At 41.9% G+C, this 23,410-nt stretch overlaps 1 protein-coding gene and 1 long non-coding RNA gene across 6 annotated transcripts in view; one reads left to right on the top strand and one right to left on the bottom strand.

Annotated features, from left to right (window-relative positions):
* LOC134155588 (uncharacterized) overlaps positions 1 to 10,111 on the top strand; it is a 47,878-nt gene extending 37,767 nt beyond the window's left edge. Inside the window, exons 2-4 of the long non-coding RNA XR_009961628.1 lie at positions 7,600 to 7,729; positions 7,804 to 7,952; positions 8,306 to 10,111. This is a non-coding gene — a long non-coding RNA (uncharacterized LOC134155588). The remainder of the gene's footprint in view (positions 1 to 7,599; positions 7,730 to 7,803; positions 7,953 to 8,305) is intronic.
* The window catches only part of LOC134155587 (calcium-activated potassium channel subunit beta-2), a 148,091-nt gene that overhangs the window by 78,345 nt on the left and 46,336 nt on the right, over positions 1 to 23,410 (bottom strand). The window contains exon 1 of one of the 5 annotated variants that reach the window (XM_062602924.1): positions 21,786 to 22,471. The exons of 3 other annotated variants lie outside the window; for them this stretch is intronic. The gene's annotated coding sequence lies outside the window, so the exon portion shown is untranslated. Of the gene's footprint in view, positions 1 to 21,785; positions 22,472 to 23,410 lie in introns of those variants that run through there. One more of the 5 variants, XM_062602922.1, reaches the window with a different exon arrangement.

Here is a 23,410-nt window from a genome sequence, read left to right as displayed (position 1 = left end):
GCAGATCTGTAGCTTGAATTTGTATTTCACTCTCTGCTGTGGTTGAGCACAGTAACAGCACAATACAGCTAAGATGTACCTGTCTCTGCCCCTCTATAGTTACAAAATCCACTTTGCAAACACTTTGAAGAAAATGTTCTTGGGAGATCACAGCCCATTACACATGGTTGTGAGTTTCTCTAGCAGAATTGCAGATACATTAAATGGTTATCATCTTAGACATTTGGCAGGGTAATTCTCTCTCTGATGCTCTCTTCAGTTCTCCCAGTTCTCCAAGAGAGTAGGACTTGAGTGTTTTTAGTCTCTTGTTGATCTGCCTGGGGAGTTCTAGAAAGCAAGGTGGGAAAGTGCTACAAAAGTGACTATTGGCACTCTTGCTTGCACTTGCCAACAGCTTTGGAGCTGTGCTGCTCAGCTGCCACCTCTGAGAGGGCTGTGAAAAGGGGCACCAATGGCCACCCTGAAGCAGTCAGGGCAGTGGCTGAGTGCGCTTCTGGAAATAAAGCTCTGGAAGAAGATGCCCTGGAGCTAGGGTGAGGAAAGACAGAAAAAGCCTCTTTAATGCAAGTTCCAAATTTGGCTGTAGGCGCACAGTGAGTATTTTTAGCTTTCGCGCTCTTCCTGACACTTGGGTGTTAATTTTATAGCACCCCAATCTGTTTGCCTACAACTGTCTGTCTCGCACAACCCTGCTGATGCTTCGCGTCAAACCAGGCACGAAGCCAATGACTGGAGGCACTGGATATGGCAGCAACAGGAACATCCTATGCCAAAACCACCTCCTAGACCTGGGTTAATGGAATACTGCTCAAATGCTTGCTGAGCTTAACAAGAAAAAAAACCACAACAACATGCCCTGGCAACTGAAGGCCTTCCTGTGTAATTGTGTAGAGACTAAAACTGTGCAGAAAGTGATAAACTCTGAGAGTGTCTCAGTATTTATGCAAATGAATACACTATACACCGTTATCAGATATTATCATATAAATTATCACCTTCTCTATACCTCCCAGTTGTACTATAATCTTTCATAGTGCTGCTCCTCTCCGCGCAAGAAGCAGTGAGGAACCTGGTGCTTCACACTGCTTTTCATATAATAAAAGTGCAACATTATTCTGACAGCCTTTCTATTTGGTGCCCGGGTGCCTGGAGCACATCCAAAGCCGTCTGCCCTGCACCTGTGAGACAAGCACAGCTAATCTGCCACAGCATCTGCCTGCTCTGTCCGATGCTCCTCATAAATAAAGAAACAGTTCAGACCGACATCTGTAGAAACTGGATTTTACAAGCCTCTGTGCCACATATATTTCAGTCTTTGCTCAAAGGAGAGAGAGAGAAACAGAAGTCTGAAAGGATCCTACCTTTGACGCATGGTTGCCATAGTAAAACTAAACTTCTTCCGTGCAAAGGGTGTAAAAAGGTAAAAGTTTGTACTTAAGGCAAGTAGGTTCATTATAGGAAAAAAATGAGAGGGAAGAGCTGCAGGGAAGGAAAACACTCCTTCAGAAATTTCATCATGGATCATGTGAGACAAAGGAGCCATTGAAAAAGGCTTTAACACATTTCAATTTTGTTGCTTTCAACAAGTCTTGCCAAAGTCTGAAACCACAAAGCTTTCAGGCAGAATGTGATAATGATGGAGATGGGGCTCAAAAATGATGGAAACTGGATATGATGCAGGGAGTTGGCTTGAGGTTATTTTGTACAAGAGCATTTCTCTCCAAATCCTACCTGTCTTAGTCTGTCAAGAAGATGTGTGTGTGTAGGATGTGCTCAATAGCACAAGTAGCAGCAGAAGGATATATCACTGGTGAATAAAGAACTTTGTAGATGGATACCTGCAGGTTTAACACATAAACAAGCCCTCCTTGGTGTTGTGCATTGCTGCCTGTTGCAATCTTCTAGTGAGCAAAAATGTGGTATAGAAAGCTAGCAGCTTTTTTCCAGCATGTGGTTTTCAAATGCATAATTGGTAGCAAGTTATGACACTATAAAAGCTAGAAAAAATCGTAACTGGTGATCGGAAAGTATCATCTGCCGGAGAGAAAGAATTTTCCCCCTGGTTTTATAGAACCCCCAAATTAATTTAGCTGACCATATAGGATAGATGAATGCTACAGCAGCTTACAGCTCGTCTACTCTCTAAGTGCACACAGCTGCCCTCCGTGTTCTCCTCCTGTCCACTCCTCATGGCCATTTTGATCCCAGCCATATTTTACAAGCACCTGGAAAGGTCTGCAAAGTGACATTACCCTGTATCCAGCCACAAGAGGAGATTGCCTTTCTGTGATTGACGTGGGAGCACTGGAGCGTGGGGAATTTTGCTGCAAGGACACAGCATGGAGAGGTTTGGGATCCTTCCATTAGAAAAGCAAAACAGAATCCATCATCAGGTCTTTTCCCTGTAAGAAGGTGGTTTTTATTCAGTCTTTCTATCTGTTACAATATGCATATGAAGCCATCCTCCCTTGACCTGTAATAACTGGTCTGAGAAGATCATGTGTCACTTGCAGTGATTACAAGGTTGCTTTATCCAGTATGAGACAGATCCTGGAGCTTTCACTCAGGTTTTCCACAGCCACTATTTTTAGCCAAAGATCTTCTTTAGAAGAACACATCTGTAATTATACCTGAGCTAATGTTTACATCATTGTCCCAGCAACCACCTTATTTCCAGGTCCCCTGATTTTGTCTGACAGAGTGTGCCTGGCTCAAGACCTGATTTTGCCTTGAATGAGCTCGATGCAGCCCAAGGTGAAATGCTGTGATTTGACCTGACTCTAATTGAAGTCAATATAACTTTTCTTTCTTTTAGTTTATTTAATATGCACCAGGGTAGGGTTGTCCAGGTGGTGATGATGTTTGCAGTAGTTCTGTGGCACAGGAAATAAAGAGCTAAGCCCACTGTGCTTATAGAAAACAAATTTGCCCCAGTGAGCTTGCTGTGCAGGGTAAAGGTAGCTGAAGTATGTTAAAAAAGACACTGAAAATAAGGACCTGGAGGTAAGAGCAACAAGCAAGAAACTTTGCTCTGCATGTGCATAGCAACATATTTTTTAGATTATAGAAATTATTTCTGAAAAGTATCTGGGGATTTTTAACTGGTACAAATGAAAGGCTTTTGTCTTCCCCTGCCTGCAGTTTGCCAGTCTCCAGCTTTTCACCTCCTGCTTGCACAACTTAAAACTGAGCTTTTATCTGAGGAAACAAAATTCAGTAAGAAAATATTTTTATAAAAGTGATCTGATCCCTGAGACTTGGGGGAAAACATCACAGCTGCAGTAGTTAATATAATTTAAAAGCTGATTACCCTGCATGTGGAAGAACTACTTTTCATGAGGCTTTCTACTGTGTATGGTGTGCGCCCTAATTTGTATTAATGTCTCCTAAGGAGCCATCATAGTTTATCAAGAAAGTAAAGTAATATGCATTTTAAAAACACTCTTATAAAGATTTAAATGATAAACCTTAATCACTCCAGAATGCAATATTAGCACCCTTACACTCCCAGAAGCAGTCACTCACTTCTGGCAAATTAGATAATTCAAGAAGCCATGAAAAACTTCAGCTTAGAATTGAGCTGTTGTTCAGCCACTCTCTAGGATTTATTTTATACATTAAGGGGCACTTTTTCCACTTCAGCCTTTGTATAGCAAATGGCTGTTTTGTGCACAGGAGCTTCATTATGATCCCTTCTACAGAAAACAACCTGTTAAGCTTTAAAGCTCTTTCTTTATTTTATAATGGCCTTATATCTCTGGCAATATCTCCCTGCAATTGTCTTGTTAGCCGGATGCTAAGTAAGATGTCAGTATAAACCAGTTTCATGATATCTGTGAAATATGGCTGAAAGATAACAACCTTACTGGGATGAGGTTTTTAAATCGTGATAAAAGCCAGTCAGTAGATTGATAGCTTCTGTAAAGACAACGGAAAAACTAATACTGTGGACAAGTGAGGCTAGCAACTGCTTTTCCCCCAGCAAGATGAGATCAAAGTAACTGTGAAAATGAAAATCCAAAGATCCTTAATTGTGCTGAAGATTAAGACCCCCATGATACAAGGACTTGCACGGAACAAGGAAAAATACATCCTAGGAAATAACTATGTGCTCCAAGTAAAAGGATTAACTGACTTTTCTCTGCCCTAGTCCAGAAAATTTTGCTTTAAATGTACTTTGTATTGAGACTGGTCATGTACTTGAAAATGAGTGTTTTATACTTTTTCCCCCACTGAATTCTGAAGTGATGTTTTCATGCTCTCAACCCTCCATTTTCTGGTTATTCTGTATTCGTAACTATTATTAGGTGGACAGCCTAAAATCCCATGTTTGTGTCTGACCATGAAAGGTTGCCTGCCCAAAGGAGGGAGAAAGGATTTAACTGCCCAGACCTAACATCTGCATCAGCATGCGGCAGTGTGCTGCCATAACACTGCCCAGAAGATGGTTGTGGGTTTTGTTGGTTTGGTTTTCTCTTTTTCTCTTTTCTTTTTTTTTTTTTTTTTTTTCCCTTTTATGTGGGGATGAGGCATGGGGAGGTTGGGGTTGGTTGGGTTGGTTGTTTTTCTTTTTTTTGGTTTATTCTTAGGCTTGCTTCCCCTGTGGGCTTCTTGTGCTCTTGTGGTTTTACACCCTCCCTGCAACTTCAGATAAAGCCCTCTACAGCACGGTTTTGGGTGCGGGGCTGCAAATATTTGCATATTCCACTGCTACCTAGAGAGAATTAATGAGAACTGAACAGGTTTTAAGTGCACTATACGTTTTAGACACAGATACCAGAGGGTCTTAGTCAGCTGGAGCAGACTCTGATAGCTAACAGCTGGTGAGGCAAATTGTTCTGAAAGATTAAAAGCCTTAACTTGAGTGGCACTGTAAATGTCTACACAACTTTACAGAGCATGTGCTGCAAAAGATCAGCTGTTCACTGTGGTCAAGGGAAAGATGTAATGAGGGAAAATGGGACTGAAGCAGAGAAGGATAATTTTACCTAGGTGATAATGCTCTTTACCTGTGTCTCCTTATGACAGGACAGTGCAGGAAAATGCATGCAAAAGTGAATTACAGCTGAGTGAGGCAAAGTAACAGCTGGCAGAAGACTGCGCTGGTTCTGTCAGAATGTTGACCAGTGAGTGCCCGGCAGTAGGTGTATGGCTTGCATTACCCAAAAGTCATTATCTGCTGGACTGCAGAGGAGTTCCTATGGCAAAATCACATAGAGCTAGTTAGTGTGGAAGTGATTAGTATAGTACACTTATTGCTTCTCACCTGGGCTACATCACAAATGGGCCAGCTCAATGATGTGGATCCTGGCTCTGTGGTAGGGGAAAGTTCAGCCAGCCATAGCTGGCAACAGGATTGTCCTGCCTGGATGCCCAACAGTGAAGGAAAAGCTGGAAAAGGCTGCCTGGGGCTTTTCTGAGTATTTGCTTGGATGGTTTGTTGTTTTTAAAGGGCTGCATAGCAGGGGCTTGAAGGGGCAGGGTCAGGTTGCTGCCTGGGATTAAAAGGACTGTACTGTCTTTTTTGTTTCAAACAACAAAAAAAAGCAACTTTCTGGGAGTTCTGTGTATCTTGTTGGGTAGTAAAAACTGTGTTACTGTTTTTGGATCCCCTCTGCCCAGGCTGCATGCTTTCAGGCCATGCATGAATTCATTGCAATGGGAGCTTTGCTACAAGAAGCAGCCCTGGCTTATCCCCAGTTGAACCAGACTCATTATGTGTTTATAAAAAGGCTAAATGTCCATGAATGCAAGTGCCAATCTGAAAAATTGGGCTGCCTCCAAATGAGCTGCAGCTGCCATTTGGGTAAATGACACAGAGCTTTGTTTTATGGTGGGGAGTGGGAAAGAGGAGGCTTGGGAAGCACTGCACTTTCTGAAGCCTGTGAAACCTGGTCAGGAGCAGTGCTTGCTTTCCATTGGACAGGATGGCCCTGAAACACAACAATCCTGGCTTGGGCCGTGCCTTATAACCCTTTTCATTAGTTCATCAGAAGCAGACAGTGTCAAAGGCCATTTTCAATTTACATCTGGTCCCTTCAAGGTATGTCTCTAATGAGGTACCTAAACCAAAGCATATTCACCCTTCTCTCTTGTCTAGTGAGTGCCGTAGCAGTGTGGGCTTCAGGTGAAGGAAGACTCCTTCTAATGAGACCATGGGGAGGGAGCAGAGAGGGCAAAGGATGATCTGTGATATTTGAAGGTAGCTGGAGAGGGAGTGATAGAGACAGGTAGGTGGTGAGTGCAGATGGCGGATAACTTGCACCGATATTTTTCCTCAGCACATGAGAGAGGAAGGGGAGGCGACTCTCCCACTGACATTTTTTGCCAAGTAGCCACCCAAAGTGAAAAACAGTCTGGATTCATCTTCTCCTGCCTTTTCCTTGAGTGTCTCTCTAATAGCTGCCCGGGATGGATTTCTAACCATGTTAATTACCTCTAATTAGCTGCAGCTTTCTGACCAGTCTTCACCTCTCCCCAGGAGGTGATGGCCCTGGTGGGAAGCAGGATGACCTGATCTGAAGCCAAGGAGCTGCTCCTGCTGCTTGTGGCCCTTTGCACATGTCTTCTTCCAGTTCTCAGTACTAGAAGTGCTTTGGGCATCTTAATATCTTTGGATACTCAAGGGAAAAGAAATGCTTTAGTTCCAATATGATATTATAATTTATTTATATTTGATAATAACTTTGGAAATATACATATAAAAATAATGGGTTTTCCACATGGGTTTCTTGTCACAGATTTCCTTCAGCAGCCTGATTCTGCTGATCTCAGCTGGAGCATTATGTGAGTTTCTGGGAGCTGTAATAGGAAAACAAACCTTGAACAGGGAGTTTAAAGTGCTCCTGTAAAGAGACAATGAAGTTTCCCTTCCCTCCTACGTTTGCTTTGTGTGCTTGAAAAAAAGATGTTTAAGAGTTTTAGGTGCATTTGGTATCTGTTAACGCAAAATCTAGGGCTTAGCTGTGATGAGATAAAAATAAATCTGGCTTTATTGTTCCTCATTTAAGCGATCACAGAAAGAGCAGACATAGCACTAATGCTCAGACATATTACTGTAAGTCAGACTTTGAAAGGAATTCTCTGCAAATTTGTTTGTGTGAAGTTTGGCACAAAGCAAATTTGAAACTTGGCATGGCAACAGCGAAGGGAAACCATTCAGAAATCCAGAGAAAGAAGTCTGGCAGCATTTCAGCATTATTTACCTTGATCTAAAATCTCACTTGTGAATACTGGGACTGAGTTAAAAATATGCTGTGCTCCTCTCTATTCTCCTCCTTCGTTAACCTGGTAGTACTCATCAACTGAAAAGCCTGTGGCTCTCATAATCCTCAAATGTCCATCACAAAAAAATATGCTAATTAAATAGGTAACGGAATAGTTGGGTGAGGGAGTGTGATTCCTGAGATGGAGTGGATGTGTCGATGGGTAATGTGAATGCTTCGTTTAATAATATTTAGCACAAATAAATTAAATTTTGGAGCAGCCATAAAAAGAATCATGTTTCAAGGCTTAAAGTTAATCTCTGTCAGTATAAGACCTTCATTGGCACAGATTATCCTGCATTTACCAATTAAGGAATTTCTTGTATTTTCTCAGGAAGAATGTTGCTGGCTGGCTTTGAAGACAGGACTGTGTCTAGACAGAGCATTTGTCTTTCTGAGGAGGCAGCCCCCACAGGTGCACTGCCCTGAGGGGATAAGGCAAAAATGGGTGCAATTCTATGAATGTAGGAGTAGGAAACATTACTTGGGGTTTAGTCATTGTGCGGGGATTTGCGAGACTGACTTAACTTAGTTTTAGGCTGCCTGTGTGGTTTTGGACAATACAGGTCATTCTTCTGTGCCTCTGCTCATCTCTTTTCAAATAAGAAAATGTCATCCTTCTTCCCACACCTTTTCAGCTGAAACACTGACCCCAAGAGGGATCAGCTCTTGCTATGGGTTGGTACAGTAAGTACTGTACAATTTTGGAAGATTGATTGAATTTGAGAATTTTCATTTTTAGCTGTAATGCTGTTGCTACTCTTGATGATACGGATGACAGCTGTAGCTTTGCATTTGCTGAAATTTATTGGTTTCAGCATTTGTTTTTATGTTTTGCCGTCTTATGTTAAAAACTACTTTTTGCACATAATAGCCTGTTTTTTTGATTCTTCAATTGTGAGGATGGATAGTAAAGACAATCAGAAATTAGCCGAAAGTGAAGTAATTGGATGATATCACTAGAATTTGAATGAAGAAATCAGGGTTAATTTATGATAAAATGCTGCTTTTGTGACATATGTTCTGTTCTATTCACACAGATTTGGCAAAAGAGGTACCACAGAGCAAGACACATCTGAAATCTCAGGAGCTGGGGAGATGCTGTCAGATATAATTTGTATCTGCTTTTTCATATCTGGAAATAAAATAAGTTATAGATGAAAAAGATGAGTTAGAGAGCAAAAGGAAATCTGGATAAGTGAATGTTTCCTAGTCATGTGCATATGAAAGCCAGAAATATAAGATAACACATAAGAAGGAACAGAAAAAAGTCCCACTATCCCAGGAAATGTATGCCTGAGAATCTGAAATGCAGATACTGCTTCAGAAAGGGAAGATTTGTGTCTGTATATACTAAGAAATCTTATGAATGAAAATGTTCTTCTGGATTTATGATACTAGCACTATTTAATGGCAGGCAACAAGTTCTTTGAAAGAAGAGCTGATGGTCTGGTTCCTGTGATGCTATAAATATACATCCCTACCCCCACCATATCCACTCCCCTGAAAAAATACAGTCAGAGAGAAAGAGCTAGAAAAGAGTATGGTCACCAATTACTCTTCCAGCTTTTACTTTCCTGGCCAGGCCACTACTGCTCTACATCTCTTCACCCCAGGATACTAGTGATTGCTCAGTCTGCCTCAGACAGCTGCAAAGTTATCATTCAGTACCTGTGATAGGGCAATTCATTTGCAGCTGCTGCTGTCCCAGTCTTTCATCCCTCTTTGCTGCTTACACCACATAGTTTAGAAATATGAATAACCCCTCCAGGAATGTGAAGCAGCCAGAGGGAATGTGTGTGTGTGTGTGTGTTTAGTTGCCCAGGTCTGTGCAGGCTTCCCTGTACAAGGCATAATGCCTGCTCATTTCTCAGCACCGCTCCTGGGCTATACCCAGTGTTGGATCAATGCACTTGACTCTGCAGGATGGCCAACAGCCTGCAAGAGCAAAGGTGGCCAAAGATTACTGCTTTTGTAACAGTATACACAATGTTACCTGGAGCTGGAATGTTTTCTCTTGCTGCACATTACTGGTTTGGTAGAGTAGGTATCTCTGCATATAAGGAAAACGGAATGGCCAGCAGGATAGTGCAATGGTATCTCAAACATGTCCAGCTAATTGTTGCCCTGTCCCTCTGAGACATTGCAAAAATACGTACGTATCTAGGTACAAAACTAACATAGCAAATGTATATATGTTTGGGATTCAATTTCTTCTGTGAAAGATACACTCAGACCTGTCAGACTGCAGTTGATTTGCAGTCTTGCTCAGGAGGGACAGTAAGCGGAGCGAGAAGTGCCTGTGGGAAGGCTCTGGCTGCAGCAAGGAGCTCAGTCCTGACTGGGCACTGGCCAGATGTCCTGATAAGGTGTGATGCTTATGGGCTTCAGCCCTGTCAAGCTCATTTTCCTGGCAGGTTGCCCTTTGTGCAGGGCTCTCCTCAGTACCCCTCCAAAGTCCACTGGTGCATTCACAGGGATGGGAGAACTCGGGCGCTGCTTCTCCTCTCATAGCTTGGGCAGTCTCCGTGGGGTTGTCCAATGCCTTTTGCAAGTGTTGCACTCATGCGCAATGTCTAAATGCATTTAATTGATCTTTATGGCTATATGCTTGTCTTCAACCTGGCACAACTGGAGGTTTAATTGGCTACCATAACACACATAAATAATAAAAATATGCCAATTAGATAAAATTATGCTTACTAATTCAGTAACTACTTTGTGTTATGTATCATGCATGAAGGTCTATGAATATTGTTGTATACTAGCTGCGCTGTCTCATGAGCCAGATATACAGATACACGTTTGGATCTCATGCTGGGGACTTGCTCTTGTGCGTCTGCTTGAAATGCCAGGCTTTAATTACAAAAGATAGAGACTTTTGATACTAGGTTACACTGCTACAAAACAGGTTTATGTGACCATTTGCAACCTTCAGATTCCTTCGCATAAAATCACTTGTCTGCATCATGCCTGTTTTCTAACCTGTAGGAAAGGTGTGATGACGGCTAGCTGTTTATAGGGGTTGGCTGAAAATGAAAGACATTTTATTTCATGTTCTCTGTTCTCCATTTTCCAGAGAAGACTAAAGGTGCTCTTGATGCCAAGCTGCTTTGAAAATCTAGCCCTTAATTTTAGCAAGTCTTTGAAGACAAAGTGTTGTTATTGTTGGTGTTTCCAGCTTTCAGCAGATCCCAAAATTTGTGATATTGTATTTCTGTCTCCCTCCAGCCAAAATAAGGCAGTGCACAGCCACCTTGTAATGAACAGAAGAGTAAGTTGCTTTGTCATACCTCTGATGAGATACCTGTATTTGATTTTGTATCAACTTAGAGACAATAATCAGGCTGTTCTTAGTTCAAAACAGTTTGTTCATCTTTAGTTGACAAACAGGACTATAAATGTTTTTTGTGATCAGCACCATGCTCTATAATCTCTTCTATTATCGAACTCCTCCATAAAAATAGCCATTTTTTTTCCCTTCATCACTTTTCATATTCTAATCCCTTTAGGGTAAGGTGATTTGACACCTAATATAGTTTTCAAGTCAGAATATATTATGAAGGCAAAATTAAGCAGTAATATTTATTCTCTGATTGCCTTTATAAACTAACACATCTTGGCACACTTAGCTTTTTTATGTCTCTGATGTGTACAAGGGATAAAAGTTATCAGTACAAATAAATGCAAAAGTCATTAAGGACGGTGTTGCAGGTGACTGTGATATTTATTTGTGTACAAATGGGGTGTGCTAAGGCTTGCAGTGTCTTTCAATAGAAATTACAGGGTGGGAGTTTGTTTTAGTATTAGCAGTTGTTTAATGCATCAAAGCCAGTGAAATCAGAGGAACTTTACAAAGACAAATATATGAGAAGCATGACAGCTAGTGAAGCTCACTGATGAATTCTAGTAAGATTGACTGGAAAGAACCACCTCAACTTCTTGTGTGTTAGTGGATTTTAAATTAATTATATTTTAACTGCTTTGGAGACAGACCCGAGAATAAATTTGTGGAGCCCAATGTAAGTGGCTGTTTTATAAATGAGAGAGGAATAGAGAGGTAATCAGCATTTCAGCTGTGTACAGAATAAAAAATAAATCAAACACTGAAAATATTATTACAATGCCATTAACATAAATCAATTGCATGCTCTATCCTCAGAATCTTTTTTCATTTCTGGTCATCCTATTTCATAAAGTCTTTAATGGATATAAAAAGAGTGCTGAGATTGACAGTGAAAAGCATTAGAGACATGTAGAGATTTTTTGTAAGATGGGAGGCGATGAACTGGGACTGCTTATGAAAAAGCTTTAGCTCCAGTAACAGGCTTAAACACTTCAGCAGAACCAAGGCAGACTGTAGGTACCAAACACTGTTCCTTGACCACCTTAACTCCTCCCTAGCCCTTAAGTCGCTCAACTCCATAAGCATGTTGGGTTTTTAATTGAAGACCCTAGAGGCTCAAAGTGCACCTTCATGTCACCTGTTGCTCCTGCTGTGGGTCACAGGAAGTCTCTCCTGCACTGAGATACATGGCAAGCAGAAATAGCTTGCCTCTATTTATGGGACAGATCTAGACTGGGGTTCTTCCCAAGACCTGCGCGTTTAGAAACGGTTGAAACACTGCAAAACACTATTTAAAAAGATGCAGCTGTCTGAAAGATTGATTGAAGGTCTTGGCCTTGACAGCGGTTCTGTGCCACATATCCCTTGGTGGAGGTGGGATTTCAAGCCTTTCGTATCAGTGCCTTATCCAAGTACCTTTGTATGGGCAGCATCCAGTGCAGCACACCAGCTAACTCTGAGGATTTTTGCCCCCTGCCCCCTCTAGAACCAATTGTTAAAATGAAGCTGCTGGTACTTCCGTATCATGCTAAAGCATTTGCCACATTAAACACATTGATTACTTAATATGAGTGAAAAAAAAGTCCTAGAAATTTCTGTAGGTAAATAGAGCATGTATCAGTTTTACTGAGCAAGCTAAATAAAGGATGTTATCTCATGCTTTACGGTATAAGTCAAACATGCAGATGCAGCAGGTTTGGGCAATGGTCCCTTTCTTGGCAGATTCCTCTGCAGTTCTGTGCCATCCCCAGAAGGACATGCACAGGCTGGTGGGACCCCCAGGCATGATGCAGCTTGGAGTTCCCATGGGCAGACTTCCTGAGGTGTTTCAGCAAAGGGAAAGGAGACACATTTTCCCTACCATTGAATTTGGGGTAGGTTCAGCCCCCTACTCACACAGGTGCTCCTGACACCTTATCCTTTCTACTTTTCCCCTTGTCAAATGTAAGAGAGAAAAGCAACAGCATTTCTGAGATGTAAATAATGTTTAATGAGTGGGCCTTGGAGTTGTAAAGGAATTCATGCACTTATGCTTAAATAATTTTGGTAGTTGATTTAAAGCCAAATCCTTCTGGCCTTACTGAGGCAATTAGCTGATTATTGCTGGAGGGATACTCACATAATTAAGGTGAGTGTTGTTTGTTCTTTATTCTATAAACCAGTTGTCTGTGCAAAAGTAGTTGACACAGCATAGTGGTGCTAAGGCAGTATGATGATGGGCACTGAGAAAAATCTTCAAACCCAGACAAAATCTGGTGCCTTTCAAAGAAGAATAGATTGACAAGCCATCTGCCTGACACTGTTCTGAGTGGAAAGCTAAAACCTGACAGCGAGAGATGTGTCCTTGCCTGTTTTCTCCTTGGGACTGCAACCGTTGTTACTTACCCAGCTTCTCCAAAAGAGGGAACCAGCTAATTAGGTCTACAATTGCCATTTATCAGAAAGAGTATCTGAAGCCTCCCAGTGATATTTTTTCCTTCTCTGCCTGCTATTTCTAAGGCACCTACCAATGTGGTACATAAGTACCATCTGGATACCTGGCTAGTCACCAGCAGGCTGTGGTATGTGAGGGGTTTTAACTAAAAACAAGAGAACAGAGAGTAGAAGGAGTAGACAAAGAGGGAAAAGAGTAGACAGCAGCATGTTTTAATGGAGGCTGAAAAAGGTATAAGTGAACTTAGAAACAAAGAGGGACAAAAAAAATCTTTTGTCCAAGATTTCCTGCTCAAAAGAGAAGTGAAGTATGTGAAATCTTCTAGGAACCTCCCTAGGTATATTTAAATTGCCTGGGAAGTGTGCTTGCAGATTAGCAGGGCTGCTGCATTGACACTAGAGATGAACTCTCACCACAGAGTAGGAAGATCTCTGCAGAGAAAACTTCTTCCTGCTCTGCTAAGAGAACCTCTGCACCTCACCCTGGGTGCCAGCACTTATTTACATTCACAGCACAGATGTGCTGGGATTTTATTAAGGAAGAGCACAGCTTTGAGATCAAGAGTCCTGGCTTCCTTCTTCCTCACCGTGAATTCAAGGAAATTTATAGTTTTTATTTGGTTCATAGGAAATCAAATAAACCTTACAACATGGGAATTTACCTTTTTGGTAGACCTTAAGAATTATGAATAGCCTAGTCCAACGTTATAGTGTGAAGACACTTGTGTCTTCTTGCTGATGATAAATTCACTCCTGCCAGTAGTTTACTGTTTGTGTTAGTACTGTCCCCCATGTGGGTGTCCATGTGTTCAGGGAATGGTGTTTCAGTTTGTCAGAATGTCTTTGTTGAGAAAACTTCTGTTGTCAAATATTGGCAATTTTCTCTGAATGATTCTGGAGCAGAGCTAGGGCTTCTGGTGTAATGACAGAATTTTGCAAGTTCTGTGATGGCTTTTGACAATCCAGGTCCCAGCAGGGAAAGACTCCTCACTTGAAACTAGTCAACTTCAGCACACAGGAAAAAGTAAAAATGAAACCCGCCTAGAAACTCAAACCTAGTTTATAAAGGGGATCCTCTCTGACTGAGCTGAATTACTGTAGATATCTCTACACAACAAGCATACTCGTGTAGGGAACCAGCTAAAGGTGGGCGTACGTAACAAAGGCATCCTGTTCACGCTTAATGCACCAGATAAATTGCTTTAAAATGCACAGTTATTTTGTGAGTTCTTAGTGAATAAGTGCATCCACATATGCATCTCTGAAGAGATTTTTAATTAATTGCTTTCAGTCATTTTCTTCCTGTAAAATTAGAACAATGATGGAATAGACGGGGTTGTGGAGTTTGGTGGGGGAAAGATTATGCTAATCTACTTGAAATACAGCTAAAACAGAAAGCAAGAAGAGATAAAAGCAATTTTTGTTTTTTTCAAAGCCTGTTTACCTGTGACAAAATCCTTCCAAATCAGCTGCCTACAAATTACTGGATTATTTTAACTAAACTCTACCAAATATGATTTTCTGTGGATTTCACAACCAGAGAGTATGTCTCGTGATGCTTTTTGCAAGATGGGAGAATACATGTTTCATGCAATTAATAATTAGGAGAGCAGCAGAGCTTTTAAAGAGCAAAGTAGCAGCAAGATCAACATCTTACATGGAAGCCAATGAATTGGGGGAATTTGTCAGAAGTTTACACTACACCCTATTGCATCAGTAACATGGTTTTTAAAAAGTGAGGGAACCTTTCAGTTGCAGATGCTCCAGTTAGTAAAATGCTATGGTTAAAAATGAACTTCTTTTGTTCCTTGCTTGGATTATTGCTTCCTGTGCCTTGAAATATGTATGCTCTGTTGAAGGAATTGAAAGATGTCCTGGTTGAAGTGATTTTTCCCCTTAGGTTTTATTCCTGAAGCTCTTATTTCCTGGATTAGTAAACTTTGCCAAATCATAGAATCACAGAGTGGTTTGGGTTGGAAGGGACCTTAAAGCTCATTCAGTGCCAAGCCCCCTGCCATGGGCAGGGACACCTTCCACTAGACCAGGTTGCTCAAAGCTCCATCCAACCTGGCCTTGAACGCTGCCAGGGATGGGGCAGCCACAGCTTCTCTGGGCAATCTGTGCCAGGGCCTCACCACCCTCATAGTAAAGAAGTTTTTCGTAATGTCTAAGCTAAATCTCCCCTCTTTCAGTTTAAAGCCTTCCCCCCTTGTCCTATCACTAGATGCCTGTGTAAAAAGTTCCTCTCCAGGTTACTTCTAGGTCCCTTTTAGGTACTAGAAGCAATTATAAGGTCTCCCCTTGAGCCTTCTCTTCTCCAGGCTGAATGTAGCCTCCTTAAATCTGACTTGCAAGGACTGTTTTTCACAGCTGAATTTGTTCTTTCCCCATCATTGCAACAGCAGCTCTGGAATTCAACATAATAATCTTAAGAACTGATCATCAATAGCTAGATGGCCCCAGTGATAGAAGACCAAGAAGCACAGACAAGCTGTTGTCCTTTTTTGCCCTTCAAATCTTCTATATTTGTCAGGCAAAAAGGGACAACAGCTTGTCTGTGCTCACTGGTGCTGTGGTTAAGATGTGGTTATCTGAAGCCTCCTTCTGCAGCTGTCTCACTAAGTCATTAAGATAGAATAATTTAAGAGTGTTTAGCCATGCCAGGACTGCAACTGCTCCTTGCTCCCCATATCTAACCCCTGGCTATGTTCTGCTTTTCTTGCACCAGCTTTGGTGTTTGTTGGCTCCCAACTGGGCTCCCTCAGCCAGCCAAAGCCAAAGCACAGTTTTTGGGAGGCTCACTGAACTGGCTCGCCAGAGGGCCAGGAGAGCCTGGGAAGGTGCAGGAGAGGGTGGCTGGATGGGAAAGGGAAGGCAGTGGGAGAACAAGGGACAATGTGAGCCCTGGAGCAGCTGCAAGCTACGAGGGCAGCCTGGCTGCTGGGTCCCCTGGGCTGTCCCCCCCCAAAAATCATACATTTCTAACTGAGGTCAGAGAGTCAGTCTATTTGGCAGGGGTGCTAAGGAGCGCTGTGGATGGAGAGGGACACAAGTCTCTGGAAGGATTTAACAATCCTTTATTTCTTCTGACTTTGATTTAACCATGGGCTGTGATGCTTTAAGTACCAGATATTAATTAGAAGTGGTAGGAAGTCCCAAAGGGATGATACTCCTGGCCTTCTCACCATTCCTAGTTTGACTTATTCCAAATTATTGCTCTGAAACATTATTTATTCACTCAGGAGCTTGGTGTTTATAAGGTCTGTCTAAATTTGCAAATAACTAATGGTTGTCAGTGAGGAGTACCACTCTGCTGAGGTGGAAAATAGCTTGCCCGCAAGTAAAGTACAGCCAAGTATATTGAATGTTTTCTGCAACACTTCTTTAAGGCAGGCAATGTTATCTTGTCCCTTCTTTGGTACCGCACCTCAGCAGGCACACAAGGACAGTGCCTGGATGGTGATCTTGGACAGATGAACCACTTTAGGCTTAAGCAGAAGCTTCAGCCCTCCTCTGAATCACTGGTCTACTGAAAGGAAAGTGGGGAAATGGGACAAATGCTCTTTTGTCTCCTCTGGTCTTCAAAACCTTTCTGCCAGTGGTTGACTTAGAGCACACAGAGCGGGAGGGACACTGAGTTCAGACAAAATTGCTGGGTACCTGGGAATGGTCAGGATACAGGTCTTGGCTCCTTATGCCCACCACATCCGCAGTCTGGGGATTCTGCTATAACCCCCTTTCAGTGTTTTGGAGACGCTTAAGGTTTACAGACAGTTTGAAATGTTTCTCCTTTCCTCTGAAAGACACCTTCCCCACTGTTTTTGGATCTTCCAGTTCCGTGTCATGGGGAGCTGTGGTTCAGATCAGGGCCAAGGATTCAGAAGGTAGGATAGGCTTGTGCAAGCTTTGATGAGGTTTTGTTCAGTTATGTGATGCAAATGATTACCTAAAGAGCTTGTGCATTTACTGGAGTAGTTTTGAAAGGCTGATGAGGACCTCAGAGTTGCCATGTCACTCCTGTAAGGTTCTAGAAGCAGATGATAAGTAAACAGAGGGGATACCCAGGTACACTTGTGACTGTTGCTGCCTCTGACCTTTCAAGGATCTTAGAAGAAGATGCTACAGCTGCAAGATGTTGCTGTGTGTTCCTGTGGAGCTTATCAGTGGGAGCTCTTTGCTCCCAGCCAAGCGTCAAAAGCACTAAAGCACAGACCAAAGGGGCAACCAGCAATGTGAGCATAGAGAGCTGGGATTTGACATTTTCTGTGTTTTCTCTCTAATAATTAACTGCTTCTTTAAAAGTGGTCCACACAAAATTATTCTGCTTGGCACAAGCAGAGATGTGGGTTAATTATGAGTAATAGCTTTATATTAAGAAAGAAAAAGTATTTGAAGATCTAATAAGACATTTAGTGGTATTCAGGGGAGTTTCAATTTGGGATTTCATTCCAGATTACATTGAGTTAATTTTTGCCCTAGCAAAGATCCTCTGTGTTTGCTTTGATTTTAGTTCCTCTGATTCTTTTCATTCTCTTACTCTCCCTAAGCAGTTTTAAATGTGCCCTGACAGATTATGAACGCACGTGTATTGTCCATAGTGGCTCTCGCTGTGTGCCTTGCACACAGTGCTTGCTGCGTGCAATTTAGTCATATTTCTGGTTTTAGAATAGATATCTAGGATGGTTGAACTTTAAAATAACTTAAAATGTAAAAAAGACCATCTAATGGGGTCGTAACACTGCTGGTTGGTTCTGTGCAGTCACAGCAACCCTGTTGATCCAGCACACACCTGACTTTCTACGTAAAGTAGTTGGACAATATAGCTCACTCAGTAGGAGACCTGAGGTTTCCTTCTATACGGCATAAGTACAGAAAGAAAATCATTTAAAAGGCAAATATAGTCATGTTTTATAACCTTTTCCTCCTCATTTGTTTCTGAGTCAAAAGAGCTTGGTGTTTTGACAGGTGATTTTTTGTTTTATCTCTGGTAAAAAGCACTTGACAGAAATTCTTCGCCCAACTGATTTTCACTGCTTTTAAACAGTGCACCAGCTGTTAGTTAGTTTTCTTTTTGTCTGTTATTTTCACAAGTCTTCCATAGCTCCTTAGCGTGTCATCAGACCCCTGCATGACAAAAGTTAAACCACATCACCCACTTGCTTGACTGCATCTGTGGTGAGCACCCATGTAGCACCTACCAGCACAGGGAAGAATTGGGAGTGACAACTCCAGGGCTTGCCATAGACTGGGTCTGGTAAGACCATAAACCTTGGCGTTAATGACCCAAAATAACTAGATTCATTGTTAAAAATTGTATTGGTGTATTTATGTACTCACACTGTGTCAATCCTTACTTCCTACATACACCCTCTGTGTGACTGGCCACTGCTCTGCCAGTCATCACCCTTATTTGTTCACTCTTTCAGTGTTTTCTCTCCTGCACTCAGTGCATCAGTGTTGATGCTCTTTTGCTGTCCTCTCTGTTGGCTGTCTTCATGTCATGCAATGTGCAAGACAAGCACAACAGGAGAGGCTATAATGTGGGAAATTTAGAAATTTCCATGATGGTGTTTTTTCCTTTCAATTTGGCTGCAGAGTTTCCACAGGGAGAGTTAGGGAAAATACAGGGACATAGCAAGCACTGTAAGAGAATGGCCCATGCAGTGTGTGATGGATGATGCTGACTATTCATTTTAACAGAGCTTTAAGAATTCAAACACTTTTCATGAATATTCATATGAAACAAAGCTGTTTAACCTGGCTCTCACATCCGTCTAGTGGGAACACTTCAGTGCTTATGTGTTGCTCATACGACTACTTGCAAGACATGAATTTTAAACCTGACTGCTCAGATAGGGATGGAAATCCAGTATGAAACAGTATACTTGGTTGTGAAATTTGCAATTCACTTTCTCTAAGTTAACTACACACATCATCTAATCAAGGAACACCACATGACTGAACTAAGCAACACAGTATGAATTTGCAAACATTTGCCATTCCCAAAAGATCTGTAAGCCAAGAGTTGTACACTGAAGAAATTCTCAAATATCAAGTAAATAAATTAGAAAATTGCATGAGCTCCATAGACAATACATAAGCAGAAGGGTGAGTGAGGTTTGTGGCAAAAAGTACTCATGGAGCTTCTGAAGTAAACAGAGAAATTGTTTCTCAGCACAGTCAATCAATCTGATGCAATTTGGTTCAGCATCTGCTCTATAGTGATGGAGCAAAGGGAATGCTGAGAAATTTTGGAATCACTTCTGACAGGCCCTAGATGAATGGATATTTGCTGCTGGCAGAAGTTTTTGTAAGTGGACTAGTTCTGAAAACAGATTTAGTTCTGGATCATGGGATTTGCGTTATGTCTTATTTTGCACTTGAAAATGCCTGAAATATTAACCTGCTCCTGCTATAAAAATTTGTTTAGCAGTTTGCCTTATCTGGAGCTCTACATTCAGACTCATTCCCTGAACACTATCATCTGTATTTCCATTGCACCACTAGTACACCTTCCTCAAAGGTGAGGAGAGTGCAGTAGTTGAAAAGCAGGGCTATTACACTGTCTCTTTTGCAAAGAGGTTGGGAGACTTGCCCAAGTCCTCTGGGAGTTATGCAGGTGGACACAGACTCAACTCAGTCTTTGACTTCCTTGTGGTTTTACCCATTCAACCCCTTCCCTCAGAAAGGCACCGAAGTAAAACAAAATAAAATAGTCTAAGCCTCTGGACAGAAGTGAGACAAGAAGGAAAAAATATATACTCGATTTCCACATGCATTGCTCATTTCTGACACAGATTTAATATCTCTGCATAATATCTCTTTGATCCATACTGCAAACCACTAGAAACAATTTCTTTGAGAGAAAGTTTTCACTGTTATCATTATGTTACTCAGTAGTGTAAATAACACAGGTAGAAAATATTTTTTTCCCACAATTTGCAATGCAAAGTAATGCGATTGACTGAAAAGTTGTTGCTTGGATCAAATGGAGAATATTTATTTTATGTTTCCTAAGAAAAATTCTCACACTTCCTGATCCAATATAGCTGCTTCTCTTCAGCAAAATCTGTGTTTATTTTGATGGAATACATTTAGCATTTTAGCTGTTAAATTGTCACGGGTGTTTTGTCATTGAATGAATTATATCATGACCTGTTTACAATGTAGTATAATACACTGAATTCTCCTTAAAGGGGACATTAGTTAGGATGAGTAAATTCAAATTACTGGGTAAGTCCCTGCTAGATAGGGATTCTTTTTCTAATGAATATTTAATGAAAACAATCAATCTAACACAGTTCTCTGAGTTGTGAGCCTTTGACAACAGTATTGTAAAGTATGCTTAATGACACCCATATTAAAGTAGATTTAAAATGACATCATAACCTTAATTTTAAAATTTAACACAGCGAGTGATACCATAGCTCTTACTGCAAGATATGACTCTTCGCTTCTTTAAGTGCATTTTTAAATGCTCCTATAAGAAGCATTTTGGCAAGCAGAACATTTTGTTGTTACTAAATACCACTCACTCTTAAGCCTCTCTGTTGTTTGGGAATGAAACTTTAATACACAAGTCAAAACAATTCATCATACAGGGAATATCGCACTTGGATCAAATACACCCATGATAAGGATTTTGCATATGCAGGGATGTAAGATTTTAATTCATTCAGTTCTTGTTACTTATCTTGGTGGGGGTCATATGCAGTGACAAAAACGCAAACTTGCAGCCCTGCACTGACAAGGACCCCATGCAATCTCGCTGCCCTCTTTTGCCATGCAGAACAGACTGATGTTTGAACATTTCCTTGGCTGGTAATGATAAACAGGCGCATCGTCAAAAAGTACATGAGGCTTCTAACTTTGCATATCATCTCTTGAACTTCTGGCTGGGAAGAAGCAAGCATTTTCAAGGGGAAGCTTTCCTGTTATACTACTGGGTGTTCATTCCCCCCTCAGCCCTCACTCACAACCCTTTCAGCATCCAACTATACATTGTTTGCACCCTTTCTCACACTGTTTTATCTCAGAGGGAGGAAGAGTGGCAGGGGGCTGGCAGTGGCACAGGAGGAAATAGTAGCTTTTTCTGTCTGAAACTACAATTCTCATCCAGCAAGACAATGCCAACAGTGCAGAAGATGATTTGATTATGCAAAATGGATGGACACATTGCACCTTTTTTTGCAATAGGTTATAACCTGAGGAGTTCCTCACCCAGAAAAACCCTCTGCAAGCACATGCACACCCCACCCCCCTACTTCTGTTATCCCTTTTTCAAGTGACATTGGTGACACTCCAGACACATTTTACACATTAATAGCATGTCTCCCACATCTTACAGGCTCTATAGCTTCCTTCTTCCCCATTTATTTTAGGGCAGCTTCTCCTCTGTCTTCTACCATCTCAGAAACAGCCCAGCTGGCTCAGTAGAGAAGGAGTAAAGTGTTTTCTGCATGACCTCTATGTATTTTACTCCGTGGGAATGGCGATGTGGAATGCACACTCAGCAGGCAGCAAGATTTGAGCCAGTTTGTCCTCAAGGCATTTCTGCCATAAACCGCAGGACTGTCAACAGTATTTCCCCCCTTGGCTATCCCCCCTTCCTACCACCCCCTCCCCACAACCGCCTCACCGCTGCCGACTGCACCTGGCTGTGCTCGGAAAGCCAGTGAGCGAAACACAAACAATAGGCACCGAACAGCAACAGCTCCCTTTGTTTCCCATGCAAATCCTACCTCCGATAGTTGTCACATCTTCCTCCGAGGCGAAGCCTAATTATTAATAAACAGAGATCCAGCAGAATCCTCCAAACTGCCACCAGTTGTTAAACGCTGTCATTGTTCCCTCCTGGTGCTTAAACCTTTTTTGACCATTAATGTCACAACCCCTGCTAACTCATAGCTTAGTACTCCCTGCTCAAAATGTCTGAAATAGTTTGGAAGGACAATAGGAATGACAGGCACACTAGACAGCCATGCTTGAAATTAGTTATCTCAAGCTGACTTAAGGCTGTTTCATAGTGTTTTTAAGGCATTGCACTTGGTAGGGTTTATTAACCTAGGCTAGACATGTCATTCCTGCTTTTATTCAGTGCTGTAATAGGATGTCTGCTAGAAATGCAGCGATAGGTCTAACTCCATTCATCCCTCCATAGTTTTTAAACCTCCCCAGTGGAGGAAATAGCTTCAGTCATCCTTAAACTTACTGAGGCTACTGTTTCTGCAGAGCAGGGTTTCACACATTGTTTTGAAACTGAGGAGAAAAATCACTCGCGGGAATGGGAAGTGCCGTAGCTCTCAGGACTGATGTGAACGACAAGAGGAACGCGACAGCGTCCACCCCCACTGTGAGCAGAGGCTGTCGCAGGGGTGAGTGGAAGCAGCGATTGGCGGCTGAAAGTTCATAAAACTCCATAAGGCAGATGTGGCACAAAGTGAATGAAGGGGATGTATGGACCATACTTTGGTTTGTATTTACACAGTGACAGATGTCCACTACACTTCCTAAAAGCAAAATACAGTTTGCAGGTAGCAGGGTCTTACAATCTAAATTTGCAAGTTGACAGCATCTGGGATAAGCAGAAGAAACAGAAGCAATGCACAGCATTTGTGGTGCCTGTGATGTGGAGAAGAGTGGTGGTGAGAGGATGCTGTTGGAGACTGCTGTTTTCAGTAAAGCTATACACATCAGTAGATCCCAGGACAGAGACATTAGTGCTCTTCTGAGATCTTAGAGCCTTTTTCTTCTTGGTTGTCAGTTAATAATCAGCCCAGGTCAAGATGGATCAATGCGTGTTAACATCTGCTGTTACTTTAGTGTTGCTGATCCCATTGTGGTCCCTAGTGGACAAAAGTAAAAGCCACCAGCACAGATGGTGCCAGCAGCAACGGCACGCGGGCTGAAGGACTGGAGAGACAAGTTGGTGCCAAGGCAGGCTGGGAGAGAGCAAGACAGAGTTAGCTTTTTTGCTGCTTATTTAGCACCTGCCTAATTCACAGCCCTTGGCTTACAATGAATATACCATGCATGGAGACGTCTCAGAAATGGAAGGCATTTAAAGAGATGAAGGGGCAAAGCAGATCACAGTGAAAACCCAGCTGTGCCTCAGACCATGGAGAACTAAGGGGTTAAGAGAACACTAATATGCATTAGGTTTTTAAATGTTAGGGATTGAGGGCACTGAGGGCTAGTTAAGGTCTGATTCTTCTCCTTTGGATTTGTGTTCTACTGTGACTGTTACAGGCTATTTGAAAGTTGCTCTTGCCGAAGAGGCTGCTGGTCTGTGCTGAACAAGTGGTAAATTCTGCCTTGTTCCTGGAGGGAAAAATGGCCAATTTAAACCATCCCTTTTTTTCCCCAC

This window comes from Pezoporus occidentalis, unplaced genomic scaffold (assembly GCF_034315485.1).
Source record: "Pezoporus occidentalis ecotype Australia unplaced genomic scaffold, CSIRO_AGI_Poc_V1 ctg8, whole genome shotgun sequence".
Classification (NCBI taxonomy): Eukaryota; Metazoa; Chordata; class Aves; order Psittaciformes; family Psittacidae; genus Pezoporus; species Pezoporus occidentalis.
This window is presented reverse-complemented; position numbering and strand designations above follow the sequence as displayed.